Here is a 12,185-nt window from a genome sequence, read left to right on the forward strand (position 1 = left end):
AATTCACTGGGTGGGGAAGGGCCAAGGAGCAGGAACTGGGCTAGGTGGATGCCCCACCTCAGCGGACATGGAGCCTCAAGGGAGCCCGCAACTGGCACAGGGGCCAGCTATAGGGAGATGCCAGTGGCAAGGACGGAGCCCAGGTCTTGAAGGACCTAGCGTGTCAGTGTCAAACCCTGGTGCTCGGTCACCGTCCTCTAAGAGCAGCCTGTGAAGAGGCAGAGGGATGGACAGAGCCCTCTGCCCACCCTTCACCCCCCATCCTGTTGCTTTCCCGGATCCACGCTTCTTAGAGGAGCCGGGAGCAGAGACTCACAAGCCAGGTGCAAGAGCCTCCAGCCCCACCTCCCGCGATCCCGTCAGGAGGGGCTACCTGAGTGAGACAGGGCGGGTGGGTCCTCATCCTGTGTGTCATTAGCGTCGCCCTAGGGGGGAGAAGGCGATGGCACCCCACTCCAGTACTCTTGCCTGGAAAATCCCATGGACGGAGGAGCCTGGTTGGCTGCAGTCCATGGGGTCGCTAAGAGTCGGACATGACTGAGCGACTTCACTTTCACTTTTCACTTTCATGCATTGGAGAAGGAAATGGCAACCCACTCCAGTGTTCTTGCCTGGAGAATCCCAGGGACGGGGGAGCCTGGTGGGCTGCCGTCTATGGGGTCGCACAGAGTTGGACACGACTGAAGTGACTTAGCAGCAGGGGGCCCCCACCCTCGGGGACCCATGTGACTGGGAGGCAGGACCAGATAACGGAACAAAACTTCATCAGCTCAGATTGTGGAGGAAAGCGGAATTTGAGCCTCAATTTAAAAAAAAACAAAAAACATTTCATCCTTGAGACCATAATTGCCAATTAGATACTTTGTTTCATTGATTTCTTTCACAAAGATGGTACAGGCCCCTGGCGTGTGCAGCTCTGTATGCTGGACATGGAAGAATTTGCTAGACTAACACCTTTAGGCTCACGATGTTCGCCAACCTTTGTTCTAAGCATTGATCATTAATTTTTTCATATTAAAGCATCTGAAGGAGGGATGTTATCAGGAATGCAAAAAGCTAATGAGCAAAGATGAAAAGCTGTTTCTAGAACAAATGTACCATCAATAAAACATCAGTGTGTGTTTGCTGAGTTGAATGTGAGGCATTGGGTCAGCAGCTGGGGATGGGAGGCGGGGGTCTCCTGCACTCTGGGTGTATGGAGGTGCAAAGGAGAGTGTGTCCCCAGGGAGCCTGGGAGCCGGTGGGGTGACTCAGGTACCTAAAGGGACGGTGATTTCCAGCGGGGGATGGGTGGTCAGGAGACATGTAGGAAGAGCCTGCCTCGGCCAAGGACAGCTCCAGAGATGGGAGTGAGCTGATGGGCTCAAGTAGGGCTGGAGGGTGACTGTACCAGGCAGAGGCAGCAGCAGGCGCAAAGGGTCAGAAGCAAGACATCTGGAACCTTCCAGAAGGTTGGTAAGCTGAAGTCTAGGAGTCATACTATAGGGATCCTGGTGGGAAGATGCCAGAACCCCAAGATGGGATCAGTTCACAAAGGGCCCTGAACATACATGAACGTGAGTGCAAGCGTACACACGCGTGCACGCATGCACACACACACAGTTTTTGGCGTGGACTCTGCTGCTGTGGTTTGGGGCCCGGCCCGGGCCTTCAGAGCACAGCACAGTGACTGACCCTTCTGTACTGCTCAGAGAGGTCCGGTGGGGGCTTGGCACCTGAAAGCTGTGGTGAGAAGGACAGACTGGGTCCCTGGCCCTGAGGGAGCGAATAACGCACTGCAGTGGGCACCGTGCCAACGCCCAGAGTGGGGCAGGTGGGCGCTGAGGGCAGTCTCTGGCCAGTGCCCAGTGGGCCCTCTAGGGGCTCAGGCAGCGTGGCAGCCAGGACCCTCCAGAGAGACTAAAGCAATGGGAGACAGATGGACAGGTATGGATGAATGGATAGACAGATAATAGGAAGAAACAGGCATAAGTGTGCGTGCCATGCCAAGTCACTTCAGTCGTGTCTGACTCTTTGCGACCCCGTGGACTGTAGCCCACTCCTCTGTCCATGGGATTCTCCAGGCACGAACACTGGAGTGGGTTGCCATGCCCTCCTCCAGGGGATCTTCCTGACCCAGGGATCGAACTCCCGTCTGCTGTATTGGCAGGCAGATTCTTTACCACTCGTGGCACCTGGGAAGGCGAAGGTTAATGGATTTATTTTAAGGACATGGCTACTGTAATTGGCGGTTAGCAAGTCAGAAAGCTGCAGGGCAGACCTGCCGGCTGGACCCTCAGGCAGGAGCTGATGGAGTGGCCTTGAGGCAGAATTTCTTTGGGAAACTTGCTCTCAAGTCCTTGACCAAGCTAGAGGAGGTGCCCCGGCATGATCCAAGAGTCACCTCCTCAGTTAAAGTCTGGCGTAGAAGGACTGAGCGTCATAGATGCGAACCACGTCGACAAGATTCCTTCACAGCCAAGCCTAGACGTGGGTTTGGGGGAACCACTGAGGCCGTGGTCTGGCCCGGTGGACCCAGGAACTGTCACCGGTAGCTGGACACTTTCCTGACAACACGCAGCAGGGACGTGGGCCTGGGAAAAAGCAAAGTGGAAAATGCTCCTGAGAAGCCAGCGCACTGGCCGGCCAGCAGCGCCCAGGTCCACAGGACTGGCCCCTCCTCCCACCCGCCTTTCCACCTGCAGTCCCTCCCCTCCCCCGCCCCTCCCCCTCAGTCCCTCCTCCCCTCACCCCTCCTCCCACCCCACCCCTCCCCCTGCGGCCCCTCCCCCACCCCGCCCCTCCTCCCCCTCAGCCCCTCCTCCCCCCGCCCCTCCCTCTGTGCCCCTCCTCCCCTGCCCCTCACCCCCGGCCACCCCTGCACAGCAGAGCTCCCCCAGCACCTGCTCTCAGCTCTCCCTGCACTGCTCTTTCCCTGCGGCCCTGGTCGTAGTTTCACATCCCATCCCAGGGCGCAGGCCTGCTGTCCGCTTCCCGCTTCCCGTAATGGAAGGGCTGCTCTTCCTCAAGCAAGCAGTTCCGAAAGCCAGTCTCAGCATTGGGTCTGGGAAAGTGCACACCTCCTTGGCTCTTCTGGCATCTAAGACAATTTCCCTGAAGATGCTGTGAACTTGACTGTCTCCTTTAACCCCAGGGCACCACTGGGGACATGGCTAGGGTGCCAACGACCCCCCCCACCTGAGGCCTTGCAGTGATCACGAGAGATTGGCAACCGCCCTCGGGATCCCCTCTGGGCCCTGGGGAGGGATCTCAGCCAACAGGGTCAGAGGCAGGATGGTGTTTGGCCTCTTGTGGAAGGTGGGTCCCAGTCTTGGAAGGAGCCAACATCTCTCATGGAAAGCCCACTGGGCGATCCTGGTGGCCGTGGGGGAGCTTGTGGGGGACACACATTGGGAACTGTTCAGCCCCAGGGCTCCCGGCCGAGGGACCAGAGCAGCTGAGCGACCCCCACCCCGTTCTGGATTCCGTGTTCTTGCAGAGTTTGGGCAGCTGGTGACTCAGCCGAGTGTGGTTCCGGACCCCAGGGGGACCAGGGGCTGGACAGCACCCAGCTTCCTCGAGGCACAGGTGGCACGACTGGGGATGACCAGGTGGAGGGGGCTTTGATCCTGAGCAGCCCAGCGCCCTTCCTCCAGCCTCACACCAGCGGAGGGTGCCGTCAGCACCCTTCCCAGAGCAGCCGCTGCTGCCGAGATTCAGCGTCAGCTGTGCAGAAGGCTGCATGCAGACATGTACATGTCCCTGACCCTGGGACTCATGGCCGTGTTCCTAGCCCCCCAGCCCCAGGCCCCTTTCACTCTCACACGGGTGGGCATGAGGGTTCCTTGAGGGGGCTGTGTGCTAAGCAGCCCCACTGTGAGAAGATCGGGACCCAGGTGCCAAGTCAGTCTGTCCTGTGAGCGGCTGGAACGCTTGCTCAATGAGGTGATGTAAGAAGACCCCCGGTGCGTAGTAGGTGTGCAGTAACATGCGCTCCCAGACAGAAAGAAATGGTTGAAAATCCATTGGTGGCGAAGGAAACTCTGCAGTGGGGGCTTCTTCTTGGGGCTGTGGCCGGCCCAGGAGACCAAACCCCCACGTCTCTGTGACTTGCCCCCACCTCCTGGGCCCTGTGTTGAAATGTCCTTCTGGGAGAGGCCTTCCGTCTCCCCCAGCACGCTGCTACTCTCCCCTGAGCACTGACCCCCCGGACTCTACGTTGCTCCTGTGTGTGTCCACTCTCCTTGCCAGGAGGCAGGGGGCTTGGTCTGTCCTGTCCTTTCCCCCATTGGAGGACAGGGCACCTGGAAGCCCCCTCTCTACATGTTTCAGGGGCTTTTTCTGCCTGGGGACAGGTCTACTTAAGTTACCCCAGCACGCCCAGTGTGACTGGGATGAGCTTCCTTGCTGTGCGTGCATGGGTGCTCAGTGGCTCAGTCGTGTCTGACTCTTTGCGACCCTGTGGGCTGTACCTGCCAGGCTCCTCTGTCCATGGGATTCTCCAGGCAGCAATACTGGAGTGGGTTGCCATTCCCTTCTTCATTCCTGGCTGTGGGTGCCTGGTAACTCTATGGTCAGTTTCCAGGACATGGAGGAAGTGGCCTGGCAGTCCCTGCTCCCTGAGCTCAGTACAGAGAGGGGCACGGGGCACACACCATGTATGTTGTGGGTGCACAAGCCTGGGCAGAGCAGGGAGGGTGTGAGAGCTGGGTTTGCTGATGCCTGTCCCTAGGATCAGGGGAGGAGGAACTTTGCAAGCAGTCCCGGGGTGCATGGGAGGGGCCACATAAAGACAGGCTTATCATAGCCTGGATTGTCACGTGGCAGGTGCGAAAATGGGTAACTCGGAAGATGTGCAGGTAGGACAGCGGGTGCCGGGGAGGGAAGGGAGGCAAGCGCCCACCCCGAGGTCGTGCCAAAGCCAGCGCACGCCTCTGGGACCCCCCCCTCTCTGGCTCTCTCTCCTGGTGTATAATCCTGCAGTGTCTGGAGCAGAAAGAGCTGAGGGGGAATCATGGCGTGTCCCAGTTAGAGCTCTGCAGGTTGCAAAATAGAAACTGCCTCCATTTAACTTAAGTACAGAGAGGCTGGTAGTTAGAAATCAGACATGCTCCTGATCCAGGGGGCAGACAGTACTGGGGGATGTGGATCATGGCGTGGGGACAGGGCTGGGCAGACAATACTGGGGGGCAAGCATCATAGGGAGGGGTGTGGCTGGGCAGACAGTACTGGGGGGCGAGCATCGTGGCGTGGGGGCGGGGCGGGGCCTGTCCACTCCCCGCTTCATCAGACACTTTCTCCCCCCTTTTTCCGTCCGAGGACGCCCTGCAGCTGGGCGCTTGGTCTGCTCCACAGACCCGCTTATCACAGCAGCCTCGCACCAGAGGCCTTATCAGAGAACAGCTCAAAGGCCCCCTCAGCCTGCTTCTCCAGGCCTAGTTCCAAATTCCCAGGAGGGAGAAGATGACCCGTTCACTGAGGGCCCATGTCCAGGCCTGGCACAACCAGCCGCAGCCAGACAGGCAGAGCCTGCCCTCACCAGCGAGAGCCCTCCCCAGGCGGCTCTGGACGGGAAGGGACTGGAGGGAACCACGTGCATCTCCCCTGGACGCGGGTGGCCCTGCAGAGCTCCCAGCCTCAGTTTCTTGTCTGTGAAATGCAGAGACGGGCACTTAGAAAACCCCTTCTTGTGGGGGTTGATGGCGGAAAATGAGATGCTCGGTTGAAAAGCACTTGGAACCGCCTGGACCTTGTATCTTCTGACACAGTCCTTATGGTGTGCTAGCCAGGCGAGAAATACAGGCACGGGCCCTCAAGTTGGGGAATAGTCCATCTTGGACCCCACCCATTTGCTACGTGCCCTCAGGACTTTCCGGGCCTCTTGTATCAGCTGCTCTGCTGGCCTCATGGTTCTAGAAAGGTCCAGTGAGCTAAGGTTCAAGAGTACTGGCTCACGGCAGGTCCTTGATGTGTGTATGTGTTTTTAATAAGTGGGTGAAAGATAAGACATTTTTGGTAATGTTTTCCACTAACGTAAATATGAAAATAACTTTGTTTCATATGAACTCACTTATTCGTTCACTCATTCTTGGCTGCATCGGGCATTCAGCATCGGGTTTTGGCGTTCGGGTTCTTCCGGGAGCAGTGCTGGCCTCTGTCTTGTTGGGGCGTGTAGACTCTAGATCGCAGGCTCAGCAGTTGCTGTGCAGGGGCTCAGTTGCCCTGTGGCATATGGTATCTTAGTTCCCCGACCAGGGATTGAACCCTCGTCCCTTGCCTTGGAAGGCGGATTCTTAACTGCTGGGCCGCCAGAGGAGTCCCTGAAAATAACTTGGAAGTCAAGTCTAAGCAGAACTTTTTCCACCTGGATTCTCAGAATTGTGGGACTTTGAGATAATCTAATGCACACCTTTCACTTATCAGAGGTGGGGCCTCCAGGGTAAAGAGAAACTCACACTTATTGAGCATTTACTACAGGCCAGGTCCCAGGCCAACCATCTCCCGAACAGCTTCCCTTTTATGGGTCTGTCAGTTTCTTAATAAAGGGAGTATCCCTGAGTCCCCGCACTTGGGAAACAAACCAAAAATGTTGAATCCCGCTGACTTAGAAAGTAGCATTTCTGGACGTCAGAAAGTCAGGCTGTTCTAGATCCACAAATGTTACTTCCCAGCTTTTTTTTTTTTCCAAGCACTCAAGGGCTTTTACCTTCCTTCACTTCTCTGGTGTTTCCTAGAAAACACAGCGCAGTAAAAATCAATGTGTGATGAGAGGCGTCTCAGAGTTATCCGCCCCAAGGCCCCACCATCCACGCGGGGGGACTCGGCCGCCTGCAGGTTGCGCTCCTCCAAGTGTGTTCTCCAAGGTGGTGGGTTCAGGTGTGCGAGAGTTACCTCTCTGTCTCCCCCACGGAAGACCACCGCTGCCACACGACTCACACACCCCCGCATTTCCCGAGTCAGGAACGAGCGAGCCTGCACAGCATCAACTTTTATCTTCCTCATATTTCATGAATTTTCTTTCTGACGGAGCCGAGATGGAGCGGCTGGATGGAATTACGATGGCCTTGCCATGGGAAGGAACACGGTCTCGGGGAAGCCTGCTTTAGCGAGATTTGTGGAACAGACGGGAGTGCGGCCCCGTGAGATCTAAAAGGCTTTGGCTAGAAAGCGCTGATGACAGTGTGGAAAGAGGAGGCTTTCAGTCCTCAGCTTGCTTGCTGCTCGCACCGCTGCGGGGTTTTCTTCTCCTTTTTACCTTCTCCACTCTGATCTCATTTAAAAGGAAAAAACCCCAAATGATGCTATCTTTAAATGAGAGGATGCTGAGCTGAAAGGGGCGTTACAGATTAAATGTCAGCCTTCACTGCACACAACCCTATCCCTCTGCGGGTCCCCTTTTCCTTTCTCATGTGTGTGTGTGTGTGTGTGTGTGCGCACGTGCGCGTGTGTGTTTGTGCGTGTGTGTGCGCTCGTGCATGTGTGTGCGTGTGTGAGTGCTTGTGCGTGCGTGCGCATGTGTGTGCGCACGTGTGTGCATGCGTACATGTGTGTGCGTGTGTGCGCGCGCATGCCCGTTTGTGTGTGCACACACGTGTGTGCGCGCGTGTGTACATGCATGTGTGTGCGCACACGTGTGTGCGCGTGTGTGTGTGCATTGTCTGCCGCTCCTGCTGAAAGGGGGGGCCCCTCCCCAAGTGTGGAGCCTGGCTGACTTATTTCCCATAGGGGCACGAGCTGAGTGCTTAAGGGTTGTTTGTTGAATGAATGAGTGAGCAAGCGACGCAGGACTCAGGCCCCAGGCTGGACCTCCCCGTGGGCACAAGCTCCCGAGAGCCCTGCGGGAAACCTGAGCACCCCCGTTGCCTTTCTGGGTCCTCACAGAAGCACCCCCCTGCCCATCTCCAGGTGAGACCCGCTTGTCCCTTTTATCACCGTGGACAGCCATGTCCTGCTCTTACAGGCACCCCAAGTCCCTGGGAACACAGCTGCCTTGGGCAGGATGGGCTGCAGGCAGAGCACCAGGGTCTCACCAGCCCGGAGCCTGGGGGGCTGCCCCCCGACTTGTCCATCACACAGGGGTCCAACCTGGCTCCACAGAGCCCGCTTCGTCTACATAGCCTCCATCAAGCCCCACAGGAAGCTTCCTCCTCTAGCTTTGCCTTTACAACTCCCAGCCTGCTGTTCCTCTTTCCTCACGATGGAGAACACCAGCTGGGAAACAGAGGTCAAGGGGTCGGCCGGGCTCCAGGTCTTCCTGCTCGAGCCTTGGTGTGGACACAGCAGAGGCAGGGAGCTGGGGGTGGGGGGCAGGGTGGGTGGCCCCACGGCCAGCCTCTCCAGGAAGGGCAGCTTCCATGGAGACAGCCTGTGAGATCCAGGGAGGCAGGTGGGGGGAGCCTCTAGGGGCCTGCCCTGGGCCAAGGGGAGCCAGACTAGGTGAGACCTAGAACAGGCAGAGGAAGGGCTTCCCAGGTGACCCTAGTGGCAAAAAAAAAACCCTCGCCCACCAGTGCAGCAGATGTAAGACACATGGGTTTGACCTCTGGGTCGGGAAGATCCCCTGGAGGAGGGCATGGCAACCCACTCCAGTATTCCTGCCTGGAGAATCCCATGGACAGAAGAGTCTGGCGGGCTACAGTCCATGGGGTTGCAAAGAGTCGGACACGACTGAAGTGACTGAGCACGCAGAAGAGAAAACTGTAGATACTGGATTGAAAGGCTGGTGTTGAGGAGGGTCTGGAAGGAGGATCTGGGGAGGCCCGCGGCTCAGGACCAGGGCTGGGCTGTGGCAGCTCGGCCCCTGGGAGTGCGTCCCTTAAACCCGCCGGCACCCGCAGCCCCATCGTTGCCTGCGTCACGGTCTCCATCCTGGCCTCTGCCTGATGACTTACACCAGCTACCGGGCTCCATGGCGCCCTCGAAGGCACCTCCCCATGACCTTGGATTACCGCTCCCAGGAAGAAAAATCTCTTTCGTTTTCCACTGAATCACTTGGAGCTCCGTGGGCCCATAACAGCAGGCTCCCCAGCATTCTTGAGGCTTTTTTTCTAAATGCTCTTCCCAGTGGTTGAAAATGAGTCTTGCCCAGTCTTGGGGGCCACAATACACTGCTCTGAGTCCACGTGGGCCTGCAGGCGGCCGTCGGCAGAGCTGGAGGAGCTGGGTTCAGAGGGTCTTCCGGCCTCAACCGCACTCAGGGCTGGACTCAGCCTCCTCCTTGAGGACCCCCCTGGCCCCGAGCAGGGTCACCAGGGTGGAGCCCCTTTTCTCACGAGAAGGTCCCATTCAGGGGCCTTCCCGCCTGTGCTTCCCGGGGACCTGGGGCTGAACTCCCCTCCTGGCCTAGCTGCTGCTGCTGCTGCTAAGTCACTTCAGTCATGTCCAACTCTGTGCGACCCCATAGACGGCAGCCCACCAGGTTCCCCCATCCCTGGGATTCTCCAGGCAAGAACACTGGAGTGGGTTGCCATTTCCTTCTCCAATGCATGAAAATGAAAAGTGAAAGTGAAGTCGCTCAGTCGAGTCCGACTCTTAGTGACCCCGTGGACTGCAGCCCACCAGGCTCCTCCATCCATGGGATTTTTCCAGGCATGAGTACTGGAGTGGGGTGCCATTGCCTTCTCCGTGGCCTAACTGAGATCTCCCCAATAACTAAGCCTGCATCAGTGTCCCAGGGAACAAGTTACTGCAAACTGGGGGCTTAAAAACGGCTTCTCTCATGGTGTGGAGGCCAGATGTCTGAGAACAAGGTGTCAGCAAGGCTGGGCTCCCTCTGAAGGCTGTAGAGGGGACGCTTCCTGCTTCTTCCAGCTTCCGGTGGCCCCCGGTGTCCTTGGCTTGTGGCCACATCACTCCAGGCTGTGTCTTCACACAGTCTCCTCCTTGTGTGTTTCCTCTTCTGCCTCTTATAAGAGCACTTGTCACAAGGCTTAAGACTCTCTCGGATAATGCAGGTGATCTTGTCCTGAGACGCTTAACTTGCTTATATCTGCAAAGACCTCCTCCCCCCCCCCCCCCCCACCAAATAAGTTCCCATTCACAGGTTCTAGGGATTAGGATTCAGACACATCTTTTGGACGTGGCTATTCAATCCCTTGGATCTTCCCTGGTGACTCAGCAGTAAAGAATCTGCCTGCCAATGCAGGGGAGGCAGGTTCTGTCCCTGGAGTAGGATATGACAACCTGGTTCAGTATTCTTGTCTGGGAAATCCCATGGACAGAGGAGCCTGGCAGGCTACAGTCCATGGGGTCGCAAAGAGTCAGATGCGACTGCGTGACTGAAAGACAACAGTTCAAGCCCCTTACAAATCCCAGAGGGAAGATGCTGAGGTTACAGTCCCTCTGGCCAGGATGCTCCCTGGTCCCCTGGGAGGGGGAGGTCCTCCCCACCACCCACCTCCCCAAGGACCAGCTCAGGGGGCACAAAGCCCCTCCGCCCTCCCCCGCCGGCTGGGGCTGGGTGACTCAACTTCTGCACATGCACAGGAGGGGCCCGGTGTGACCTCTCCCTGAACAAGAAGCCCACGACATCAGAAGCAGCAGGAGTCATCTCTCAGAAATAACTGAAGCTCTGCTTTCCCAGGTCCCCGTACATTCCATCATCAGAACGATCTTCACCTGAGGGCCAAGTTGCTCCATCTTTCAGGGGAAGGGATGGAGGCTTGGAGAGGCCCTGGCATGCCCAAGGTTCCTGTGGGGAGAGGCAGAGTGTGGTCTTGAACCTGAGACTCCTGCCCTATCCAGGCTGCCCCGAGAATCTCCTCCAGCACAAATACCTGGGCGGTGGCTTGTTGGCTGCGATGTAAATTATATGGGAAGGCTACGAGAACGGAGCTGCAAAAATTCTCTCACCTGCCTGGGTTGGAGAGACCAGGCGGCAGTCCTCTGGCCTCTGCCCTTTCTGCTCTCTGGGGATTGCCAGCCTGCGGGGAGACCGCCTGCTAATACCAGCTTCCATGAGACTCTGCTTACTGTGAGGGTCTGGCCCATTTCGGGAGCTCAGAGTCACCTTGGAGGGGCCTTGACTCCCCTGCCCCAGCCCCAGGCTGCTTGGCTTGCCACCTCTGTGCCGCCTCCTCTCAATTAAGCCCCAGCAGCTCCGGCCCCGAGCGATGCTGGCTGTGTGCACTCTGTGTCTTAATTCAGGGTCACGACGAATGGTATGATTTCCCAGGCTTGCCGTGATTCCATGAAAATTCCTCTTTGTAGACCTCAGGCACGGCCCAGTTCCACCCAGGGACAGAGAAGGAAGAATCCAGGACAGAGAAGCTTGCTCTCCAGCAAGTTGTGAGCCGTCTTCCCAGCGGCTCAGCCTAGAGGGGGCGAGGGTTTTCAGCATCAAAGGTAATTTATTAATAGGTCATCTGGTACCTGGACTCTGAGCTGGGAGAGATGCTGAAATTAACGTGGTTTCAGCAACAGCGTGGTGATTGATTGGTGACGTCTGCCACGGACTCGGGGAGGGCACTGCGGTCGTGCACCATCGATTTACCTGTCTGGCCAAGTCTTTCAGGCCTGGCCAACCTGGTTTGCTGTCACCCAGGGAGTATTTCCAGCTCCCAGAGCTTGCCTAGACCCATGGTGGGGGCCGCAGCTGTGCTGTCTTTGGGAGGATCCCACAGCGAGTGAGTCATGGGGCTCTGATTGGGGCCCCATAGGTCAGCTTAAGCCTGGGTTTGGGGAATCAGGCTGGGAAGAAGGGGCAGTTGTCTCCATGTGTCCCGCTTCCCCCTCCACATGGTATAGACCAGGGATCCCCAATCTCTGGGCCACAGACTGGTACCCACCATGACCTGTTAGGCACAAGGCTGCACAGAAGGAGGTGAGCTGAGGGTAAAAGCAAGGCCGTCTCCTGCCCTCCATCAGCACAAAAATTGTCCTCCACGATACTGGTCCCCGGTGCCCCTTGGAGACCGCTGATAGAGAGGCCCTCACCTATGTAGGCCCTGGTCCATGGTGCCAAAAATGTTGGGCACTGCTGATATGGACACCCTCGCCTATGTAGGCCCCCAGACCCGCTCTGGTGTAGACTCAGCCTCCTGTTGACCCTTGGCTGGGTTTTCCTGAAGCTCCTGCTCCTTACGCAGATTCTTCCAGACCTCCCTGCCGGGGGTGGTCACTACCCCTGAGACTCTCGGGAAAGGGGTGAGTGCCTGTTTACAGGCCCAGTGAAGGTGTTCCCAAACTCAGGTTTGGCTGCTCATGGC

At 57.5% G+C, this 12,185-nt stretch overlaps 1 protein-coding gene across 1 annotated transcript in view; it reads left to right on the forward strand.

Annotated features, from left to right (window-relative positions):
• The window catches only part of SORCS2 (sortilin related VPS10 domain containing receptor 2), a 329,996-nt gene that overhangs the window by 91,932 nt on the left and 225,879 nt on the right, over nt 1-12,185 (forward strand). The gene's annotated exons all lie outside the window — the stretch shown is intronic.

Source organism: Bubalus kerabau, chromosome 7 (assembly GCF_029407905.1).
Source record: "Bubalus kerabau isolate K-KA32 ecotype Philippines breed swamp buffalo chromosome 7, PCC_UOA_SB_1v2, whole genome shotgun sequence".
NCBI lineage: Eukaryota > Metazoa > Chordata > Mammalia > Artiodactyla > Bovidae > Bubalus > Bubalus kerabau.